Below are 25,249 nucleotides of genomic sequence, written 5' to 3' on the forward strand. Positions count from 1 at the left end.
AGAGCTGCCATAACAGAAAACCACAGACTGGGTGGCTTATTTATTTTCTTATAATTCTGGAGGATGGAACTTGAAGATCAAGGTGCTTGCAGGATTGGTTTCTAATGAAACCTCTCTTTTTGGCTGGCAGACTGATGCCTTCTTGCTAACATGACCTTTTCTCCGTGTATGCACTTTCCTAGTGTTTCTTCCTCTGATAAGGAAAAGAGTCCTAATGGATTAGGGCTCCATTTTACGACTTCATTTAACTTTACTTATTTTCTTCAAAACCCTATCTCAAAATACAGTCACATTCAAGGGATTAGAATTTCATCCTTCGAGTTCTGGGTGGACATAATGCAATCTGTAACACATATATAATATTCAAAGCTGAATATTCATTGGAAGGACTGATACTGAAGCTGAAGCTCTAACATTTTGGCCACCTGATGCAAACAGCCAACTCATTAGAAAACACCCTGATGCTGGGAAAGATTGAAGGTAAAAGGAGAAGAAGGTAGCAGAGGATGAGATGGTTAGATAGCATCACTGATTCATGGACGTGAATTTGAACAAACTCGGGGAGATAGAGCCTTTTGATGAGTTTGAAAGAGGGGAGTGAAAAAGCTGGCTTAAAACTCAACTTTCAAAAAACTAAGATCTTGTCCCATCACTTCATGGCAAATACATAGGAAAAAAGTGGAAACAATGACAAATTTTCTTTTCTTGGGCTCCCAAATCACTGTGGACAGTGACTGCAGCCATAAAATTAGATGCTTGCTCTTTGGTAGAAAAGCTATGACAAACCCAGATAGCATATTAAAAAGTGGAGACACCACTTTTCCGACTAAAGTCCATATAGTCAAAGCTATGGTTTTTCCAGTAGTCATGTATGTATGTGAGAGTTGGACCATAAAGAAGGCTGAGCACTGAAGAACTGTTGCTTTCAAATTGTGGTGCTGGAGAAGACACTTGAGAGTCCCTTGGACAGCAAGGAGATCAACCAGTCAATTCTAAAGGAAATCAACCCTGAATATTCATTGGAAGGACTGATGCTGAAGCTGAAGATCCATATTTTGGCCACCTGATGCAAAAAACTGACTCATTGGAAAAGACCCTGATGCTGGGAAAGATTGAGGGAGGAGGAGAAGGGGACGACAGAGGATGAGATGGTTGGATGGGATCATCGACTCGATGGACAAGTTTGAGCAAACTCAGGGAGATAGTGAAGGACAGGGAAGCCTGGTTCGCTGCAGTCTCTAGGGTTACAGAGGCATCAAGACTTAGTGACTGAACAACAACTACACACACACACACACACACACACACACATATATACATATATATGTAAAGTAAAAGAATATACAGTTGTCCGTCTGTACCCATGGTTTCTGTACCCACAGTTATGAAAGGTCAACTGTACTATACTATCGTGTATGAAGGAATAATGCATTTGTGGATTTTTATTATCTGTGAGGTATTCTGAAACTGATTGCCAACAGATACCGAGATGACTTTATAATACATATGTGAACATTTTTCTGGACTTTTCTATGTAGGTATTCTGCAGAGAAACAAAATAATGAAAACATTTTATGGTCAGATGTTAAAAATCATATTAATAACTGCTGCTTTCAGAATAATATATTTTTAAATTAATAAATAACTTTTAAAGCACTTCTAGGTGCAGAGCAAAACTGAGAAGAAAGTACAGAGATACATCTTGTATGCCCCCATATCCTGTCATGGCACATGCATAGTGTCCTCCATTATTTCCATCCTACACCACAGTGGTACATTTGTTACTCAAGGAGAGAGCCTCGAGAAGACCAGCAGAAAAAAGTCCATTCTGAGCAGTGGGGCCGGTGTCACACTAACCACCTAACCACAGTAACAGGAAAGGGGACTCTGAATAGTTCAACTGTTGGACAATACCTATGGATTACTACAGAAGGTTGAGAGAAGAGGTTCCCAGAGAACTCTTCTATAGAAAGACTCATCAGGGTGTTAGAGTAGGAAGTTTTCCTTGCTAGGGATTCTGGGAGTCTGTGGCATATTTGAGGTTTTACTATACTGTAATTTCCTGTTGCAAGGTAGAATTATTTATTGAACATTTTTAATAATAATGTTCTGTGGCATTATTGTCAAGATATTTGCACCTGGTATTCAGGATGGTGCCATATGTGAGGCTGTCAAGTGGTGAAACAATTCCAGGTTTCTGGATAAGGAATTGAACTGAGTAAATGTACCTTTCTCAAGTCATCAAGTTTTATTTTCTCTTTTTATTTGCTGTTTTTATAATAGTGTCACCTTTGATAAAGAAGATTCATAAGTAGTGACTACAGTTCCCCAGTGGTATAAATTCCTTTTAAGAAAATATTTTAACTACATTAACAGACTATGTATACTCCTTTGATGTTATTGTTCAATCGCCCAGTCGTGTCCAACTCTGCAACTCCATGGACAGTAGCATACCAGGCATCCCTGTCCCTCACCATCTTCTGAAGTTTGCCCAAGATTATGTCCATTGTATCAGTGATGCCATCCAGCCATCTCACCCTCTGATACCCTCTTCTCTTTCTGCCCTCCATCTTTCCCAGCATCAGGGGCTTTTCCAATGAGTCGGCTGTTTGAATCAGGTGACCAAAATACTGGAGTTTCAACTTCAGCATCAATCCTTCCAATGAGTATTCAAGGTTGATTTCTCTTAGGATTGACTGGTTTGATCTTCTTTCTGTCCAAGGGACTCTCAAGAGTCCTCTCTAGCACCACAGTTCAAAAGCATCAATTCTTTGGCATTCTGACTTCTTTACAGTCCACCTCTCACAACTGTATGTGACCACTGGGAAGACCATAGCCTTGATGTGGCTTCCCTGGTGGCTCGGACCGCCATACTACAGAATAAAATTAATTCTGACAGCTCCCAATAAATTGTGCAATATGTGACTTCTTACCCAACAAAAATATATTAATCTGCAAGTAAAAAATGTTTCCATAAGAGCCTAGCATACTTTGGAAGTAGGTTGGCATTAGAGTAATCTGTCTCTACTTTGTATTTGTGCTATACAATTCATTCTTTGTTCATAAGTGTGATTTATGAAAAACATCATCTAGTAAACACTAACAGCCTTCCCATTTTACAATACTGAAATATTCCCATTTCAATGAATATTACAATGAAATTGGAATTGTGAGGAAATAAAATGCTATACCCTAATTCATCTTAGAAGAAGATGATGAAATGGAATAATATATGTGGTGTCCTAAGTCTTATTAAGTTTATTTTTAGTTTTATTGTCAGGCTCTTTCTTTGCTCATATATTACAATAAACCCCCTCAGAACTGCTGGCTCAGAGAAATTATTTCAGAAAAATTTAACACCCACAAAATATGTAATGTTGCTATCTTACAGAAGATTTGAAGGAAAAAAAAGACTTAAAAGGCATGTATTGTACTGGCCACTCAAAGGCTAAATTGAAAATAATAAAAAGAATTATTTAGGACATACATTTACTTACTTCATGCTCTTCAATTAAAATCTTGATAAAGACTCAAAGTCTGCTCATAGAAACTGCTTTTATTGCTAAACTTTGCTTCCTTTAAAAATAAAGATATCTATTTTATGATATCTCAGTTCAGTTCAGTCGTTCAGTCGTGTCCGACTCTGCAACCCCATGGACTGCAGCACACCAGGTTTCCCTGTCCATCACCAACTCCCAGAGTTTGCTCAAACTCAAGTTCATTGAGTCGGTAATGCCATCCAACCATTTCATTCTCTGTCGTCCCCTTCTCCTTCCACCTTCAATCTTTCCCAGCATAAGGGTCTTTTCCAATGAGTTAGTTCTTCACATCAGGTGGCCAAAGTATTGGAGTTTCATTTTCAGCATCAGTCCTTCCAATGAACATTCAGGACTGATTTCCTTTAGGATGGACTGGTTGGATCTCCTTGCAGTACAAAGGACTCTCAAGAGTCTTATCCAACACCACAGTTCAAAAGCATCAGTTCTTCAGCACTCAGCTTTCTTTAGAGTCCAACTCTCACATCCATACATGACTACTGGAAAAACCATAGCTTTGACTAGATGGACCTTTATTGGCAGAGTAATGTCTCTGCTTTTTAATATGCTATGTAGGTTGGTCATAGCTTTTCTTCCAAGGAGTAAGTGTCTTTTAATTTCATGACTGCAGTCACCATCTGCAGTGATTTTAGAACCCTCCAAAATAAAGTATCTTACTGTTTCCATTGTTTCTCTAGTTGCCACGAAGTGATGGGACTGGATGCCATGATCTGAGTTTTTTGAATGTTGAGCTTTAAGTCAACTTTGTCACTCTCCTATTTCACTTTCATCAAGAGGTTCTTTAGTTCTTTGCTTTCTGCCGTAAGGGTGGTGTCATCTGCATATCTCAGGTTATCAACATGTCTCTTGGTTCTAGCTTGTGCTTCATCTAGTCTGGCATTTTGCATGATGTAATCTGCTTGTAAGTTAAATAAGCAGGGTGACAATATACAGCCTTGATGTACTCCGTTCCTGATTTGGTACCAGTCTGTTTTTCCATGTCCAGTTCTAACTGTTGCTTCTTGACCTGCATACAGATTTCTCAGGAGGCAGGTCAGGTTGTCTGGTATTCCCATCTCTTGAAGAATTTTCCACAGTTTGTTGTCATCCACACAAAGGCTTTGGTGTAGTCAATAAAGCAAAAGCAGATGGAACTGGAACTCTCTTGCTTTTTTGATGATCCAACAGATGTTAGCAATTTGATCTGTTTCCTCTGTTTTTTTAAAATCCAGCTTGAACATCTGGAAGTTCACGGTTCACATACTGTTGAAGCCTGGCTTGGAGAATTTTGAGCATTAGTTTCCTAGCATGTGAGATGAGTGAAATTGTGTGGTAGTTTGAACATTCTTTGGTGTTGCCTTTCTTTGGGATTGAAATGAAAACTGAACTTTTCTAGTCTGTGGCCACTGCTGAGTTTTCCAAATTTGCTGGCATATTGAGTGCAGCACTTCTACAACATCATCTTTTAGGATTTGAAAAAGCTCAACTGGAATTCCATCACCTTCACTAACTTTGTTCGTAGTGATGCTTCTTAAAGCCCACTTGACTTCACATTCCAGGATGTCTGGCTCTAGGTGGGTGATCACACCATTGTGGTTATCTGGGTCAAGAAGATCTTTTTCATATAGTTCTTCTGTGTATGATATCTACTAAGTAGTAAATATGATTTAGATAAGTGGAATATTTATAAGATCACATTTGTGGTTTGGTCTACAAATTGTGGACCATGTAACAATGAATCTGTATAGTAACTTTACTATATCAACCATGAGTTCCATACGTCTCTTGAATGACTTCCAGGCTATTGCTCATAGGCAGCTGGAGAATTTGGGGGCAGCTCTATATTAGTGAAAAATACCATGCTTGTCTATACAATGCTTTTTAGCAAAATGCTGGATTTAAAGTAGATAAAATAAAGTGACCAGGATGGGAAGAGATGATATTTGAGCAGATATAAAGGAGACTGGAGAAAAAGGGAGGAATGGGTTTTTGGAATTGGAGAAGTTAAAGGAAATTTCAACCCTGGAGGTAAAGCCCTAAATCCACCACAAATGGGCTAGAGTTAGCTGCCTGAGAACAGCTTTAAAGAAGAAGCAGAATATCTGCATCAGTTTATCAAGTGCCTTTCCCTACTTCCCAACTAAAATTGAAAAAAAGAAAAGAAAAAGCTATTACCATGTATTTAGCATCTTATAAAGTGGCAAAATTTTAAAAGTTACAATAAAAAGAGATTTGTGACCCTGCAAGTTAAATAATTGAAGGAGACTGTAGAATCTTTTCAAAACAAGCTATTTCAAAATGTATGATTAATGAAAAATAAAATTGAAGGTGATGGGCGGGAGGGGGGCAGGTTGTCTAGCACATTCCTCCTATAAAGAATTGCCTGCAAAGAATCTCAAATTCAGGTTCTGTGTTTGTGACAGTGATGTGTGTTTGTGACAGTGATGTAGGAAGATACGGAGAAGGCAATGGCACCCCACTCCAGTACTCTTGCCTGGAGAGTCCCGGAGACGACGGAGCCTGGTGGGCTGCCGTCTATGGGGTCGCACAGAGTCGGACACGACTGAAGCGACTTAGCAGCAGCAGCAGCAGCAGTAGGAAGATAACCAATACACCTCCTCCCACAGGCACACTGAATCTATAGCTACATATGAGGCAATTCCCTCTGGAGAAAGGAAACAAAACCAGAAGGAGCAACTCATACACATTGGGCAAACTAGGGCGGAAAACCCACACTGTAGCAAGTAAGAGAGATTGAGATACAATCTGGTTCCAACTCCCACCCCTGGTGTGTCAACCCACAACCAAGAGTGCACTCAAAACCTCAGCTTCTCCCTGAGGGGCAAAGGAATTAGGCCCCAATAGGCACCTCAAATTTTAAGGTTGCACCTGAGAGACCAGACCCCAAAACATCTACTTTTGACAGGCAAGGGGAGCCTAACAGGACATGACTGGTAAAGGTAAAGCAGTATCCTGAAATGGGATTATGGAAGAGAAAGAGGCATTAGGTAAAAGCAACAGAAAAAGAAAGAAAGCTAGCTTAGTTAATAATATCGGTATATGTAACTGAGTCATATACCAGGTATACATTGCTGTATACCTGAAGCTGAAACAACATGGAAAATCAACTATATTTCAACTAAAAAAAAAAAAAAGAAATACATAAAACAATAATCTCACAATTCTGTAGGAAAAAATTCCCAAACTAGAATTATTAAATAATCATGCTGTCATTTACTGATAAGCATAGAATGAGTATTTATTAGACATGTAATTTCCTGAAAATGTATTTCCCCGAATCCTTTGTCAGGAATCGTGGTCATTCTATCAAAATAAGGAAGAAACCAAATGAAGTGGAAAGCACTGGCTCTGGGATACTAGGACTCTGACCCATGAGACAGACGAAGGAAATTCCAGGATTACATCTGTGCAGCAGACACAAAGATCACTTATAGTAGACCACAACAAGAGGACAGAGGGCTTCAGGAGGAATATCTTTAAGAAGAAGAAAATATACATTTTATTAACTTCTAAATTTGTTAGAATATATTAAGAAATGATATATATTATTGCAGAGAATTTGGTGATTAGTGAGAGAAAGAATAGAGAATTGAGTAAATAAAAAATGATGCAATTGCTAACTCCTGGAACATGAAAGGAGTAAAGAAAAGAAATAAAATTATCACACATTGTTGGTTCAGTTGTGGATAATATTTACATAATCTTCATAGAGTAAACTTAGGTTGTGACCTACCCAAAATTATGATATAAAACTCAATGGAAAAATTAAAGAAATAAACTTATTTGGGGTGGTGGTATAAAAAATTATAAGCTTCAATACTTTGGCCACTTGATGCAAAGAGCCAGCTCATTGGAAAAGACCTTTATGCTGGGAATCATTGAAGGCAAAAGGAGAAGAGAGCAGTAGAGGATGAGATGGTTGGATAGCATCACTGACTCAGTGTACATGAATTTGAGCAAACTCCTGAAGACAGCAGAGGACAGAGGATTCAGGCATGCCACAGCCCATGGGATTGCAAAGAGTCAAACATGACTTAGCGACTGAACAGCAACAAGTAAAAAATTATATCCCCATATTCCATAGTGGGAAATCAATAGATACTATCTAAAACAGAAAAATAAGAGCAGATACCATTGAAGTATGATATTTAGAAATTTAGATGCATATATTTAAGGAAACAGCCAGACAGGTGGGAAGTGTTTTCCAATGAATAGTAAAACTCAGAATGGGAGGGGAGAGACTTGTATTTGGGGCTCTAAGCCCATGGACAGCTACTTAATCTTCTACATGAGGAACACATGACATTTCCATCAAGAAATCTAGACAAGGTTGAACATGTTGAGGTTCAAAAACCTAAAATTGTGTCAATCCTTAGAGAATTCAAATTAGAAAGATTTTAATGTAATGAGGAAATGAGTTCTTTATATTTACCTGTAAGATAAATAAAAAATGAAAATACTGATATATATTCATCACTTTTATCATTAATAAAAAGGTGGTGGGAAATTTCTTTATTGGGTAACCAGTAAGCAACTACTTAAGGTATCAGAACACTATTTAGCATCTTTATTCTTAATGAATAAGATTGTAAAAATCCTCCTATAATATGGGAGGAGCCATAGATCATAAGATTTCTGGCATATAATTCCAAATTGACACATGATGAGTGATTTTCTTTTTTGCAAAAGTTAAATGAGTAGAGGAGAAGTTCAAGGAAAATGACACTAAAGGGTATTTTTTTTCATCGCTTTCAGAACTAATCTGAAGTAGTGCAGCTTTGGATGGGGAGATAAAAGTTCTGACCTCAAAAATAACAAAATCACATTTTAAAAGTTCTTTTTGTCTCTTAAAAACTCATACAGAAATTTCAGCCCACTTGCACTTCCATTATCCTCCAACATAGCATACAACAACCAGAAATAAGTGCTATTTAAGAAAATTATATTTGAAAGTGAAGGAGGAGGAAGAAGTGATTAATCACAGCTTCAAGGAACCATAAAGTTACATGGGCCAGCAAAGTATCCGAAGAGATAGCTTAAATTATTAATATGTAACATATGCATAAATAGGTATATTATTATTTACAAAATTATCTAGACATTTTCTTTTTGAATCATAAAACCACTTTTTTTTGGAAGGAGTATCCACACATATTTCAATACTCTAAATTGGTTACACTGACTCTTTTTTAACAATTTATAAAACATGTTATATTAAACAATTCCTCAATTGTATAATGGGTATACAGAGAAAATTTTTTTCAAAAAATCTCCAGGATCAGAATTTTGCTTTGGAAAAATGACTAAACATGGGCAATTTTACTATATACTGTCAGACTGAAGTGTGTTTACTGTTTTGAAGTTTATGGCACAATTATGACCCAGATTGCTTCTATACTGGTTTCTGAATGGTCTCAAATATTACTTTTATACAATACAACCCTTTTAATATCAATAACATGTGATTCTGTTATAAATGGAAAGGAAGACTTAGATGTACAATGTGTTTTTTCATGGCTAGGATTTCTTCTTATCTATAACTGTTCAGAGACAGAGGAGAGTGGAAGGGAGTGAAAATCTAACACAGCTAACTACTACTATAGTCACTAAAACCAATGTGTTTCATTATGCTGTCTTTTATACGTGGAATTCATTTCTCATCTGTCCACTTTCTTATCACTGACAATTTCATTACTTGACAAATCTTTTTATGGCCTCCCTCCACTAAACCCTTCCCTGACTTCTCTCAATGGTTTGTTAATGTCTTTGTATTTTAAGTTGCAGTTTTGCATTTCTATCTCTAACAAAGTGATGTGATGTTCCTTAAGAATAAGAGACCCATCAAGGTCACCTTGACACCCACAGTGCTTAGCAACATACCTGGCAAATCTCTGTTCTTCAAGTAAACGTCTGTCAACAGAATGAAAAAATAAGTTAAAAATTACAAACATAATAGGTGTCTATCCATCATCTTCCCACTTTATCTGTTGGGTCACTGGTGCTATTCGTACTCTTTGCATGAGTTCACACTGCAGTGTTACTCTTAATCAGAAGGATTTGTTGCAAGTATTTGCCAGGAGAACCATACTGATCCTTTTTATGAAGGTCTAATGTGTAGCTATCAGAGAAGGCAATGGCAAGCCACTCCAGTACTCTTGCCTGGAAAATCCCATGGACGGAGGAGCCTGGTAGGCTGCAGTCCATGGGGTCGCAAAGAGTTGGACATGACTGAGCGACTTCACTTTCACTTTTCCCTTTCATGCACTGGAGAAGGAAATGGCAACCCACTCCAGTGTTCTTGCCTGGAGAATTCCAGGGACGGCGGAGCCTGGTGGGCTGCCCTCTGTGGGGTCGCACAGAGTCGGAACCAACTGAAGCGACTTAGCAGCAGCAGCAATGTGTAGCTATGACTTGTGAAAGTTGATTTATGCACCAAAGGAGAAGTATTTGTTTTATGGGCTACCGGTGCTTAAACTGGCACCTGAGTCATTGGGATGCAGTGAGTTAACTGTTCAGTATTGTTTTCTCCCCTGTTCAGACTTTCCTTTCCTTCTTTCTTACGCCTCTTTCTCTGCCTTTTGTCAGTGACAATGGTCACCATCGCTTATCTCTAGTATTATATTGGTATCAGTTGAAAAAATGTACAATGTGAGAGTTGTGAGTTAAGTTTTATTTGGGGCAAAATGAGGACTACAGCCTGGGAGACAGCCTCTCAGATAGCTCTGAGGAACTGCTCTGAACTGGGGGGGGTGGTGTCAATATATATATGATTTTGGTGAAGGGGTGTATGTGCAGTCAAGCACACATCGTGGCAGAGGCTTGCTGCTAGTCACAGCAAGATGACTCAATTAATGACTTTAGTGCTTTTCTAGAAATGAGAAAATGTAAGAAATTGGGCTCATAAAATCTTCTGAAAATATCTAACTACCTGAAGGCCCATTCTGCCAGTTTTTCCCAGAGCACAGAGTGCCTCATTCTTGATCTCTACTCTGAACTCCTTTCAAGGGATGTTGAAGGTCAGAGACCACAGTGGCTAGTAACATCATTCTTACAGAACCAGATGGCAAGTGACAATTTTTAGTTGGTAGTGGTTACTAAAATCATTCTGGACACTTAAAAGGCCACATAAGCTTCATAAAATAGCATTAAAGTGTCTTGTAGGAAGACTTAATGAACTGTAGCAACAATTTAGTGTACCTAATGGTATACCTTAGTTTGACACATTCAATTTCATACTAAGCTCAAGGTTTTTCTGAATGAGCTACATGGGCCTCTTATATTTATTTCTGGCTGCTTTCATTTCCCTGCATTTTTTTTTCTATAGAATCTATGTTTGGTGAGAATTTAAGAATAAAACAGATAAACTTTGGTTATCTACATGAAATGGAATGGTGGCTTCAATTCTATTATTTTGCATTTACAAAAGAAGCTATTTTAAATAAAGCTGCAACTATGTTTGCCATGACTACATAAGGAAAATCAATCCTGATTAAATACAAATATGCTTTAACTTTCATCTCCATTCCATTTCCTCTTCCTGGAGAGACTCGATGAGCTGTAAAGAAAGTAAACCAAGGGGGTTACTGGAAGTGCTTACTCCAGTGAGATGATGCTTCTCTGATGGGAGTTCTACACACTTACTGGCTCTGCTGTTACCCTGGGTTGTGGTATACGGTGTTTTTTACATTGCCCAGTGCTGCTGCTTGGAGTTTATCAGATTTTGTTGTTTTCAGGAAACATACATATATATTAACTCAGAGTTCAAAGATATTAAAATCTTATATTTCACTGTCAGTGCAAAGAGACTACTACTATAGCTTACTCTTCATACTCAGTCTTTTCTTTGTCAACTATGATAACAGAGAAATTAAGTAGATATTCGACATGGAGTAGGAGACACTCACTAGCTATTTGGCTCTATTACAAGTTCAGTTCAGTCTCTCAGTCATGTCCGACTCTTTGCGACCCCATGAATTGCAGCACGCCAGGCCTCTCTGTCCATCACCAACTCCCAGAGTCTACCCAAACCCATGTTCATCGAGTCGGTGATGCCATCCAACCATCTCATCCTCTGTCGTCCCCTTCTCCTCCCGCCCCCAATCCTACCCAGCATTAGGGTCTTTTCCAATGAGTCAACTCTTCGCATGAGGTGGTCAAAGTATTGGAGTTTCAGCTTCAACATCAGACCTTCCAATGAACACCCAGGACTGATCTCCTTTAGGATGGATTGATTGGATCTCCTTGCAGTCCAAGGGACTCACAAGAGTCTTCTCCAACACCACAGTTCAAAAGCATCAATTCTGCGGCGCTCAGCTTTCTTCACCATCCAACTCTCACATCCATACATGACCACTGGAAAAACCATAGCCTTGACTAGACGGACTTTTGTTGGCAAAGTAATGTCTCTGCTTTTAAATATGCTACTGCTGAAAATGAGAAATATTTCTAACTAACAGACCAAGAAATCTATCTTTGCTCTCTTACATTGTCACCAATGGCTGATTTTTTTGTTTTTTTACCATTTGCATTATGAAGCTAATAGACTCTTTAGGTATTAGGGATATTTAGTAGATACCTATTGGTCTGATATCTGTGAAAGAAGCAACATTCATTCCTCACAGGCAGTATACTGTAACTTCAAAATGTCCTTTCTTGTAGGCTACCTTTGGGTTGTTCCATCCGGATTTGCTCTTCAAATCTCAGTGCTGAGCCAGGGTAGAATTTACCACTGACCTTTTTATTCAGAGAACCTAATTTAGAGTATTGAGAACATTCATTTTCATACTCAGCTCACACTCAGAATTTCCTTTCACAACATTGTCTTGTCCATTACTTGTGTCCATGTGTATAAAACCCCTACTACATCATAATTTCCTCTAAATATAGAGATCTTGTTGCATTCACCTTTGTGTCACTTCTTTGTCAGAGCCTTGGAAAATCATTCATATATAGTATAAAATGAGTCATTGAATATTTGCATATCTATAGATGTATATATGTATGTACTGACCACCTGATGCAAAGAACCTACTCGTTGGAAAAAACCCTGATTCTGGGAAAGAGTGAAGGCAGGAGAATAAGTGGATAACAGAGGATGAGATGGTCGGATGGCATCACCAATGCAATGGACATGAGTTTGAGCAAACTTTGGGAGATAGTGAAGAACAGAGAAGCCTGGCATACTGCAGTTCATGAAGTCACAAAGAGTTGGACACGATTTAGTGACTGAACAACAACAGTACATATATATCTATATATATTCCAATACTAGATTGATTCTAGATGTACCCAAAGTAATGAACTCTATTAAAGTAATCCCTCATTTAATTCTATGGTTTCCTTAGCATGTCTTTGCTTTGAACATTGTGTCACAAGTATGATGTTTTTTAGGTGCTGTTAACATACACTGTATTAATTCTGTCTTGTTAGCTATGTTGACACGAGCTGCTTGTTTTCCTGTGATGCTTTTGAATGAACCTAGAGGCTAAAATGTAATTGGCAGACTCAGTGAAAGGCTTGAACATTGTTAAGTTGCTTTTCCATGACACAGATAGAAAGACTCTCCTTTGGGACTTCCTGGCTCATATACACAGCCTCCTCACATGTGATCTCTTATGTTTCAAGATGGTAATGTATCTCTAAACTGAAATTGATTTGTAAATTCAATTCATATTAAAAATACCAGGAAGCGAAAGCCAAGGCACTGAATTAGTGAAGCAGATGTAATACAAATATAAAATATAAGCAATTTTGTTCTTGTCACTCTGATCTTCACACATTTTATCTATGTTTATCTTCCTTATTCCAGTTAAGAACATTTGAGAATAATTTAAGCAGCAGAGAAGAATTTTATGCTCAGCAATAACAAAGGCAAGAAGAGAATCCCAAGGTGATATGACGACTGCTGAAGCTGAAGCTCCAATACTTTGGCCACCTGATGCAAAGAACTGACTCTTTGGAAAAGACCCTGATGCTGAGAAAGGTTGAAGGCAGGAGGAAAAAGGGATGACAGAGAATGAGATGGTTGGGTAGCATCACTGACTCAATGGACATGAGTTTGAGCAAGCTCCGGGATTTGGTGATGGACAGGGAAGCCTGGCATGCTGCAGTCCATGGGGCCGCAAAGAGTCGGACACGACTGAGCAACTGAACTGAATGTGATATTCTAGTTGGGATCCTGGAACAGAAAAAAGATATTAAATAAAAACTAAGAAGTCTGAATAATATAGGGACTGTCAAAACTTTTAAAAACGAGGAAAAGAACTTCTTGAATCAAACATGATACCTCACCTTATAAATCTGTGTTAGAGATCACTGGGATGTGGTTAGATGCCACTTCAATTTTTAGTAAAAGCTATTTCAGTGAGTTAATGAAAAATAGGGCTGTGCTTTCTGCTATAAATGAAGGAAATTTTTATGAAAAGTAAACACCTCTATAGTATATGTAGCCTCCTTTTTCACTTTTATAAACATTAACCTTTTGCCCCAGTAAGTTACAGTGTGGACTTAACAGTATGAATAATTTCATTGCTTTTTATCTAAAATCAATTTGAGAAATAAGACAATGTTTCAGTACCTGCCAAAGCCCTGCCATGTGTAGAACTTCCATTTCCATCTAAGAGCCGTGCCAAGTCACATACTTTATGTTTCTCTGTATCACCACTTTTATAATAGGTTATTTCTCATTTCTTCTTGAAAATATTTGGCTTGTCCACTCATTCCTAAATCTTATTCTTCATCTAGTTCCTATAGATTTCAGGTTTATGATCTACAAGAAGATTCAAATGTACTTCCAGGGTGGAAAAATGAGTCTCTTATTATTATGATTTATAGCTTTATCAAGATTACTGCTTTTAGAATCTGCACAGATCATACTGTGTATTAAGAAACCAGTCAGGACTGTAGATTTATTCATGTCAGCTGTGAAATATTTACTCCTTCTACTCCTCTGTATCTTCAAATGCCTTTAGCATCCTTCTCCTCAGCCTTCTAAGAGTAACTAGACATCTCTGGTGGAGGGAGGGGGAGTGTGGGCAACATGAACTCTGGCATGGAAGGCAAAAGATCTGGTTTTTAAACAAAACTAGAATAGAGTTGCATTGTTCACTTAAGAAGGCTTTCTTATCTCTCCTCGGTATTCTTTGGAACTCTGCATTCAGTTGAGTAGATCTTTCTCTTTCTCCTTTGCCTTTTGCTTATCTTCTTTTCTCAACTATTTTCAAGGCCTCTTCAGGCAACCATTGTTGCTTTCTTCCATTTGTTTTTCTTTTGGTTGGTTTTGGTCACTGCCTCCTGTACAGTGTGACGAACCTCCATCCATATTTCTTCAGGCACTCTATCAGATGTAATCCATTGAATCTATTTGTCACTTCCACTGAATAATCATAAGGAATTTGATTTAGGTTATACCTGAATGACCTAGTGGTTTCCCCTATTTCTTCAATTTAAGTCTGAATTTTGCAATAAGGGAACTTATAATTTGAGCCACAGTCAGGTCCAGGTCTTGTCTTTGTTGACTGTATAAGGTTTCCCCATCTTTCCCTGCAAAGAATATAATCAACCTGATTTCAGTATTGACCATCTGGTGACGCCCATGTGTAGAGTTGACTCGCGTTGTTGGAAGATGGTATATGCTATGATCAGTGGGTTCACTTGAAAAACTCTGTTAGCCTTTGCCCAACTTCCTTTTGTACTTCAAGGCCAGACTTGCCTATTACTCCAGGTATCTTTTGACTTCCTGCTTTTGCATTCCAAGCCCTGTGATGAAAAGGACATCTTTTTTGGTGTTAGTTATAGAAAATCTTGTAGGTCTTCATAGAAACATTCAACTTCAGCTTCTTTGGCATTAGTGGTTGGGACATAGACTTGGAAAACAATAGAAGAAAACAATAGAATTGGAAAGACTAGAGATCTCTTCAAGACAATTAGAAATACCAAGGAAACATTCCATGCAAAGATGGACACAATAAAGGACAGAAATGATATGGACCTAACAGAAGCAGAAGACATTAAGAAGAGGTGGTAAGAATTCACAGAAGAACTGTACAATCGAGGTGTTAATGACAGATAACCATGATGGCAGGATCATTCCCCTAGAGCCAGATATCTTGGAGAGTGAAGTCAAGGGGGCCTTAGGAAGCATTACTATGAACATAGCTAGTGGAGGTGAAATTCCAGCTGAGCTATTTCATATCCTAAAAGGTGATATTATTAAACTGCTGGCCTCAATACTCCAGCAACGTTGGAAAACACAGTAATGGCCACAGTATTGGAAAAGGTCAGTTTGCACTACAATCCCAAAGAAGGGTAATGCTAGAGAATAAAGAAACTACCATACAACTGTGCTCATTTAACATGATAGCAAGGTAATGCTCAAAATCTTTCAAACTAGGCTTCAACAGCACATGAACCAAGAACCAAGAACTACCAGATGTACAAGCTGGATTTGGAAAAGGCAGAGGAACTAGAGATCAATATCCCAACATCCATTGGATCATAGAAAAATTAAAAGGATTCCAGAAAAATATCTGGTTCTGCTTCATTGACAATGCTAAAGCCTTTGACTAGGTGGATCACAACAAACTGTGGAAAACTTTTCAAAATATGGGAATACCAGATCACCTTACCTATCTCTTGAGAAACCTGTATGCACGTCAAGATGCAACAGTTAGAACTGGACATGGAGCAACGGACTGGTCTAAAATTGGGAAAGGAGTACATCAAGGCTATATACCATCACCCTACTTATTTAACCTCTATGCAGAGTACATCATGCAAAATGCTGAGCTGAATGAATCACAAGCTGTAATCAAGATTGCTAGGGGAAATATCAATAACCTCAGATATGCAGATGACACCACCCTTATGGCAGAAAGTGAAAAAGAACTATAGAGTCTTTTGATGAAGGTGAAAGAGGAGAGTGAAAAAGCTGGCTTAAAACTCAGCATTCAGAAAATGAAGATCATGTCATGTGGTCCCATCACTTCATGGCAAATAGATTGAGAAAAACTGTAAACAGTGACAAACTTTATTTTCTTGGGCTCCAAAAGCACTGTGGGTGGTGATTGCAACCATGAAATTAAAAGACACTTGCTCCTTGTAAGAAAAACTATGACAAACCTAGACAGTGTATTAAAAAGCAGAGATATCACTTTGCCTACACAGGTCCGTATAGTCAAAGCTATGGTTTTTCCAGTACCCGTGTGCAGTTGTGAGAGCTGGACCATAAAGAAGGTTTAATGCCAAAGAATTGATGCTTTTGAACGGTGGTGCTAAAGAAGACTCTTGAGAGTCTCTTGGACAGTAAGGAGATCAAACCAGTCAATCCTAAAGGAAATCAACCCTGAATATTCATTGGAAGGACTGATGCTGAAGCTGAAGCTCCCATACTTTAGCCACCTTATGTGAACAGTTAACTCAATGGAAAAGACTCTGATGCTGGGAAAGATTGAAGACAGGAAGAGAAGGGGGCGGCAGAGGATGTGAGATGGTTTGGATGGTATCACTGAATGGACATGGGTTTGAGTAAACTCTAGGAGATAGTGAATGATGGGGAAGCCTGGCGTGCTGCAGTCCATGGGGTGGCAAAGAGTAGGATCCAATTTAGTGACTGAACAACAAGAACAGAATTGGCTGTTTATTCTTGAATCAATTCTGTTCCCAGGGTATCACTTTTATGACAGATTGGTTGAAGTGGGTTCCTACTAAATCTAACAATCTATGGATCTGACATGTAAATAGGTAAATAGGGAAATACAGTAAATAGGGAAATGATGAGAGAAGAAGCAGAGTAAAAAGTTGGTATCAACAAGGGCAGAAAGGTGTAAATCGCCTAGTTGATCTTCACTGATGCTCAGGTTAAGTCATTACCACCTCAGAAAGTTTCTATGGGCCCACGCCTAAGCACAGCTACCAAGGAAGCCGTTCCTCCTGCCCCTTACCAGAAGTAAACTCTCCCTGTCTGATCTCACTTAGGGTCTTGTTCCCTTTATAATCAATGAATGGCTTCTACATTCAATTATAATTCTTTATGCATCTCAAAGTATGTATTAAATGAGTGAAAAAATAAATTAATACATGAAAAAGTATTATGTTAATCTTATTTGAGTATAGTAAGTAAATAAAAATTAGAATGCATCTGGCTATGTCTTCCATGCCTGAGAAAATTAAAAGGTTGAACAAACTGTTTGAAAGTCATTGCAGAGTCTTTTCACAAAGCATAGAAGAAAACATTAGTATCCAAGCAACAGATAAAATGCTTCTGAATCTGGCAAGCTTAAAGAAAAAATCGGAAAAAGACAAGATATAGGCTTTAAGAGAAAAGGTACTCATAATTATATCCCACTTTAAGACAGGCAAAACTAAATTCTCAGAGCCTTCAATCTATCATTCAAACATTTATTGAGGTGCTGGGAAAGAGTCAAAACTGTATAAAACACAGCCCCTCCATTTAAGATACTTCTCAATTAATAAAGAAGATAAAACTGAAGAAAAATATTATAAATAAGGTGGAAGGCAGATCAAGTGCCCTAGTAGTGGTTTAGCTCAAAGCAGGATGACTTTTCAGGACCTCCTTTAGATCCAGCTTGGGGCAGGGCATCAGAAAAGACTTCGTAAAGAGGAGCAACTTGAACTTTACCTCGAATAGATGATACACAGGACTTGACTGAGGCAAGAGCAGTAGAGTGGTGTGTGTGAGTGTGTGTATATACACTTGCTTTCTTGTTTTCTTTGCTAGATGTGTTCTGTTTGCCCCTTTGGATCCAGAAAGTTGCTTTCTGTTCAAAGAATGACCTGATTGAACTATGGCAGGAGATTCTCTCATGCTTCCCGTTGGGTTTGGCTGGACAATGAGAAGCCCGTGAATAAAATCAGAGAGCCTAGAAAGCAGGGAGAATACTTTTCCCCCTAGATCCTGTACTGAGTGATTGTCTCAGACTGACAAAGTTTCTGGACCAAAGTCTTAACTATTTTTAAGACAGTCCTATTTACACAACAATTTTGCTTTCAATTTCTAGTGACTACTCCACCCTTCCCTAATTAGCTAATAACTACACTCTTTATAACCCTAAGGTCCTGCATTATTCTCTGTAGTTTTCCTAAATTTTTGTAAATATGTTTTTAATAAAATAATTTTTGAATTATTTTAATGTGAACATGCTGTTGGTTTTCTATTGGAATACTGATACCTATGGCCCTAGTGACAAATCAGGGTGGGACAAGCACATGTGTACACATGGTAGGATGATCAGAATACAGAGATTCTACCTATTGGGGAAATCACAGATGTTACCTTGAAGAAAGTAGAAGATCATGGCCAGTTCTTCCCCAAATCTGAATGACAATATTCAGATACATCTCTGAACTCAGATGAACCTAAGAATGAAGCTTTACTACCTTTTTCTATATCTCCTTCCATCTCTCCTGAACTCCAGGTTTCTCATAAGTGACCGTGTGGTGAATCCTCCTCAGGCCTCTGTCTCCTACTCATCCTGCTCTAAGATGTTCAGACTTGAAAAGTTTTCTAAACCAAATTCATTAGCATGGACACTCACATGTCATAAAACCTACTGAAATTATATGTGAAATATGTAGGTATATGTGAAAAAATGTAGGTATATGTGAATTTTTCTTGTGAGAGAGAATATTGGTTTTCCTCAGACATTTAACAGGGTAAATAATTCTCCACCCCCTCTACACCCCCCACCCCTCTCAACACACACACACTGCTTTAATATGAACAATTTGTCAATTTCTGATACAAAGCACACTGAACACTATAGACATGTCATGCATACATTGGTCCATAGAATGTCCACAGCAGTGTTCTATTGCACTCTCGAGTTAAAATACCTGGACTCTGATCAGGAATCTAATTAAACTAGACGATATGAAAATTTTTCTTAACTTTTAGATCCTAAACTTTCTCATGTATAAAATAAGAATGATAAAAAATAAATATAGCAGAGGAACATTATGGGAAATAAGTGAGATATTGTTCTTGAAAACTTCTTGTAAACTATAAGCACCCCACTCAGGAGATTTTTATTTTAAATGAGTCTCTTGCCCTTTAGCCCAGATGTGTGCATGAGTGCTCAGTCCCTTCAGTCACGTCTGACTCTTGGCAACCCTATGGACTGTAGACCGCCAGGCTCTTCTGCCCATGGGATTCTTCAGCTAAGAATATTGGAGTGTGTTGCCATACCCTCCTCCACGGGACCTTCCCCACCCAGGGATCGAACCCAGGTCTCCTATGTTGCAGGCAGATTCTTTACTGTCTGAGTCACCAGGGAAGCCAGCATCTAATGATGGTTCCCAGGTCCCAATGTTTTGCGTATTTTTGTAAATTCCTTCACATCATATCAGAAAGTGATCACTAACCTAAACTGATTCTGAAACTAATGCTTTTCTGAAATTCTTCTCTTAACAATTTCTACACAATTAATTGCAGCAACCTCACACTATTTTACTTGGAAGTGTTAAAAAATTGGATTTAACATTTCTGAAAATGCTTTGTCAGGAATAATATGTATTAAGTCATATATTATCACTTTCTCATCCATGTTATGAAAGTTTATGAGGCATTTGAAAAATTACCTTTATTTTAGCGCCTTGAATAAATTTATTGTTGTGAATCTGAGACAAATTATCACTGTGAATAACTGAAAGTTATTCATATCCAACTCCTTTCATTATTGTGTCATTTGAAACAGTTTGCCAAACTCCCTTCAGTTTTTTCAACTAAATTTTGGATAGTAATATTTAGTTCATACAAAGGGAACAGAGATAAATTCTGTGGATCTTCTTTAAGCTTCCTTTGCACTCCTCCCCCAGCTGTGGAGAACTGCCCACAGGCTGCTGGGGCTGTTAATTCAGAGTGAAAGTGTGGAAAGCCTGGGAGTTTGCATTCTTCTCACAAAGATCTTTAATCAACAACGACTGACTGTACAGCTCCCTCATCTAAAATCAGAATACACCTGAGGATGCATAAGATATCAAGATACATAAGTTTCCAAACTTCTCCTGTAGAATAAGGAGATGCTGGCCTCCATAGCGCATGTGTTTAAGTTGCTTCAGTCCTGTCTGACTCTTTGCAGCCCCATAGACTGTAGCCCACCAGGATCCTCTGTTCATGGGATTCTCTAGGCAAGGACACGGGAGTGGGTTGCCATTTTCTTCTCCAGGGGATCTTTCCAACCCAGCGACTGAACCCACATCTGCATTGGCAGGTGTGTTCTTTACCATAAGTGACACCTGGGAAGCCCTATCCTCCATAGAGCTTTGCCTAAATCTATCCATGTTGCCTTCCTTTCACTTTCCCCTCTTCTTACCCCATCCCCTTAGTGGATTCATCTAGGAGCCCTTTGTCAATAAATCACTAGCAGAAAGACCCTCATTCCAAGGCCACCACCAACCTAAGACATATAGTGTCCAGAAAACTGTAAACAATTGACAATTAAAGGGTATTGTAATAATACCAATATTAACATCATTAGTTCTAAAAATAGAGTAAATTCTGAATGTGTTTGATTCTCATCAAAGAACTCTTGAAGAACCTACATTACTATATTATAGGATCAATTAAATGCATTCACCCAAGGCCACATACAAATTAAATAAATATGTAAGTTCTTGGACAAAAAGGAATATATGGGAAAGTATATTGATCAAATAGATACCAAATGCTGTATCTTTGACAATCCTTGTAAAAAACTATCTAACATCTAGTGAAATTAAAGTGATTATTTCTCTTTAAGTAAATAGAACCTATTTACTTAAATATATATCTCTATAACTTTATCTACAGATTAATCAGATAATCAAACTTTGGGTTACATTTCTATACAGAAAACAAAACCACAAAGAAGCTGTATGTAGTTAATGATATAAGGCAAAATATTATTTGAGAGGTAAATAAAAGGGCCATGAATCCGGAGTCCTCAGTCCTCAGTCCTTGTTCCAACTGTTGACTTCATAATGCTCTTAAGCCTATTACTTAATCTAATTTTCTCAATATTTTATAAGATGAACTCTGCCCTTTATTTCAAAAGATAAACACATTTCAAACAATGATAAACTGATTAAATTTCTCTGCTAGCAGGTATCACATTAAGCTTTAAGATGAATCATGATTTATGAGTAATTAAATATATTTGTGGATTGCATTACTCTGAAGAACTGCATTTTTATCATCTGATTTACTGTATTGATTCAGAGAGGAAGGTTGAGACTCTGAACCCACAACTGCTCCACATAAGGGCAGCTGTGGGTTCTGAGTTAAGCAGCAAAAGTCTAGTGTCACAAGTATATTGTTCCCCTATGTAGTTTAGCAGTAGGAACTATTAGAAACCATTATTAGGCAGCATTCCTTATATACAAAACAAGTCCACTCAGTTATAATTTGTACTCCTGAAATATCTTGTTTAACATTACTGACATGGATAAATTTATTATTCTATTTTATAGCTTGACAAACTGAGTTTAACTTGCCCAAGGTCTCATTACAAACAGGTAGTGGAGATGGGATTTAAATCCAGCAGTCTGAGCCCACAGTCTCTGCCCTTATCTATTATGATATTCTGGTATGAGAAGAGAAGAAAGTGAAATGCTCCCATGAGGTAAGGGGTTGAGGGTTTGTATAAACATTGTAGTCAAAGTTAGGCTGGAAACATCTATCGCTTTGTTCTAATAATTCAAGTATGCATTGTGACTTTATTAAATTCATCTTTTCAAGTCTTAACTTTTCCTTTCTATGTTATATCAAGTCCACAAAAAGCAGATGATGATATTGGGTTCTGGAAACTTGTAACAGGCTTCATATACATTTCTTTCTTTTAAGAATATTATTTATTCTGCTGTCATGATTGTATTGTCAAACATTAAATTATTCTATGACCTGGACAGTTTTACTTATTGATTTAGTGTTTAAAAACTCACAAATTCTTACTATACTTCCCAATGAAGTTGAAGTTTCAAATACTGTGTTTCCACAGCACTGCATGCCAACAGATAGTTTCAATATTTTCTCCTTTTTCTTTTGCTATTTTTGCTATATTTTAACAGATATAAAAAGATTTGCAAAGGAAACCAAGAAGTGTCCTAGGAGGAAAGGAATAAAATGAAATACCAGACTACCACATCATAAAATGGAATATGAAATATTTCTGATAATTGCAGTGACTTAATCTGAAGTCACAGCAGAAAAGGCAGTAGGAGAAGGCTGGTTTACACACAATGAAAATCCTTCCTGTTCTACCCACTGTGGCCCTATGTAAATGTTGCCTTTGTATGTAAATGAAAAGAGCTGTTTCAGAAAAGAGCTTGGAATCTAGGAGTCCAGCATTTAGTTTCAGAGTGGTATGTAAGGTTACAGTTTAGGAAACCATAGGAAGAATGTCTTTCTTTTTCTCCTGCATCCTAAAATTAAATTGGATTACAAGCTCTCATGACTCTATCGCCAAATCACGTTAGAAGACAGTGACAGAACTAGATTGCCATGTTGATGTTGACAAAAGAACGAAGATATTTCAGAAGACATGCGTTAGGAAGTTCTGCTGCTAAGTCGCGTCAGCCGTGTCCGACCCTGTGCGACCCCATGCGACCCCATAGACGGCAGCCCACCAGGCTCCCCTGTCCCTGGGCTTCTCCAGGCGAGAATACTGGAGTGGGTTGCCATTTCCTCCTCCAGTGCATGAAAGTGAAAAGTGAAAGTGAAGTTGCTCAGTCGTGTCTGACTCTTCCCCACCCCATGGGCTGCAGCCTACCAGGCTCCTCCGTCCATGGGGAAAGAGTACTGGAGTGGGGTGCCATTGCCTTCTCTGTAGGAAGTTCAGAGTTGCTTAACTTAATTACTAAGATAGATGTGATATTAACTAATATGCCAAGATAATTAAGCAAACACATAGATTACATTAGTAAGGAACAATATAGCCTTTAAGTAACAGGTGAGGCATTGGACCAGGAGACTTAAGTCTCGGATCTGAGTTTGAGTCCTACACTGAGTCCAGTCATGCCAAGGTCAGATGCCTGCAACCCTGTCATTGGTGCCTGAGAATAGACACTCCTAAAAGCAACAAAGAAGACTGGTCCAACCAGTAGATAAACTTTGCCACTACAAGGATTGCCAAATGAAAATTAGAGAAGCCAAAAATATTGCAGGACTTCACATAGCAAGGGGAGAAAAATCCTTACCATAAAATCTTAGCTAATGTGTATTAAATGCCTGTAATATTTTTTTTGATGACATTTTTAAGCTTTCTCTACATTTCAACAGTTACTATACAGAAGAAGAAAATAATTTGCAGTGCTTTATGGGAGAAAGTTCATTCAGCAATAAGATTTTAATTTGAATTATTGTGTCAAGTAAATGTAGACATTCAGCTAATGGAGTTTTGTTTTAAATCAAGTTATATGTGGCAACATTTTTATAACAAGAAAGCTCTTTATTACAGAAACAAATAAAATTCAATAGTAGTTGATTGATGCAACTCACCAATAGGTCCCAGTTTGCCTTAAGAGAATTCCATTTTGAACTGCCTCATGCGCCACTGAGTGGCAAAATTTCAAAGGTTACTTAAGCTAGTACAATCAGCCCAACAGCTCACATAGAACTTTCACAGCTTCGAAACTAAGGAATTTCTGTGTCCTGAGAACATGGAGTAAGCATAAACAAAAGGTAGATATTCAAAGCAGTCAGCTAAAGGTCATTTCCACATAAAACGAATTAAACAAAATAGCCAGATTTTACTTGTCTAAGTACCTGGACTAAACAGCTCACATTTCAACACATTACAATTTTCTTATTCTCTGGCTCTTTACTGTCTCCTTTAAAAAGTGTTCAGGATTCTCTTGCCAGAAAATTGTCCAACTATGGAAGAAATCCCTGATTAAGTCTCCCCATTGGAATGTGAATGCCTTAGAGGTGTGGGCTGGCTCTTAAGTTTCCAGTGCATAGCAGAATAACCGGCATTAGAGTAATGTTTCGATAACTAGAGGAACTGAAATGTGTCCTCTCACCTTTGATTTCTTCTCTTTCTAATCATCCTTTCTTATTTTCCTCTTCTGATTTTCTAATTATAAACATTTCTCCGATTCTGTGTTGGGTCTTCTTTTTCTCTCATATATGGTATCTTTTTTTTTTTTTTTTTTTTTATCAATGGTAGCTCAGCTGGTAAAGAACCTGCCTGCAATGCAGAAGACCCCAGTTAGATTCCTGGGTCATGAAATTCCCCTGGAGAAGGGATAGACTACCCACTCCAGTATTCTTCGGCTTCTCTGGTGGCTCAGATAGTAAAGAATCTGCCTGCAATGTGGGAGACCTGGGTTCAGTCCCTGGGTTGGGAAGATCCCCTGGAGGAGGGCATGGGAATCCACTCCAGTATTGCTGCCTGGAGAATTCCCATGGACAGAAGACCTTGGCAGGCTACAGTCCATGGGGTTGCAAAGAGTCAGACATGACTGAACGACTAAGCACAATGACAATGATAGATCAAACTTGATATGCCATTTCTTCTAAGAGATCTTTCCATAGCCTCCTCAATTACATGAATTTTTCTCTCTCTTTTACTCATAGTATTTTGTACCCCAAGGTATGTCAACTGAGTTTATTTGGCCCTACATAACAGTTACTGAAGAACTTGATAATATATTAAAGAGTGACTGCTGTCAGAAATTATAACCAAAGCTAACCATTG

General features: G+C 38.1%; 1 long non-coding RNA gene across 1 annotated transcript in view; it reads right to left on the reverse strand.

Annotated features, from left to right (window-relative positions):
* The window catches only part of LOC145517995 (uncharacterized), a 62,071-nt gene that overhangs the window by 6,170 nt on the left and 30,652 nt on the right, over positions 1-25,249 (reverse strand). Inside the window, exons 4-6 of the long non-coding RNA XR_014062483.1 lie at positions 24,573-24,739; positions 24,049-24,201; positions 9,438-9,467 (exon numbers count right to left, since the gene is read on the reverse strand). This is a non-coding gene — a long non-coding RNA (uncharacterized LOC145517995). The remainder of the gene's footprint in view (positions 1-9,437; positions 9,468-24,048; positions 24,202-24,572; positions 24,740-25,249) is intronic.

The sequence above is a fragment of the Giraffa tippelskirchi genome, chromosome 8 (genome assembly GCF_054371585.1).
Source record: "Giraffa tippelskirchi isolate mGirTip1 chromosome 8, T2T-mGirTip1v1.2.pri, whole genome shotgun sequence".
NCBI classification, from domain to species: domain Eukaryota; kingdom Metazoa; phylum Chordata; class Mammalia; order Artiodactyla; family Giraffidae; genus Giraffa; species Giraffa tippelskirchi.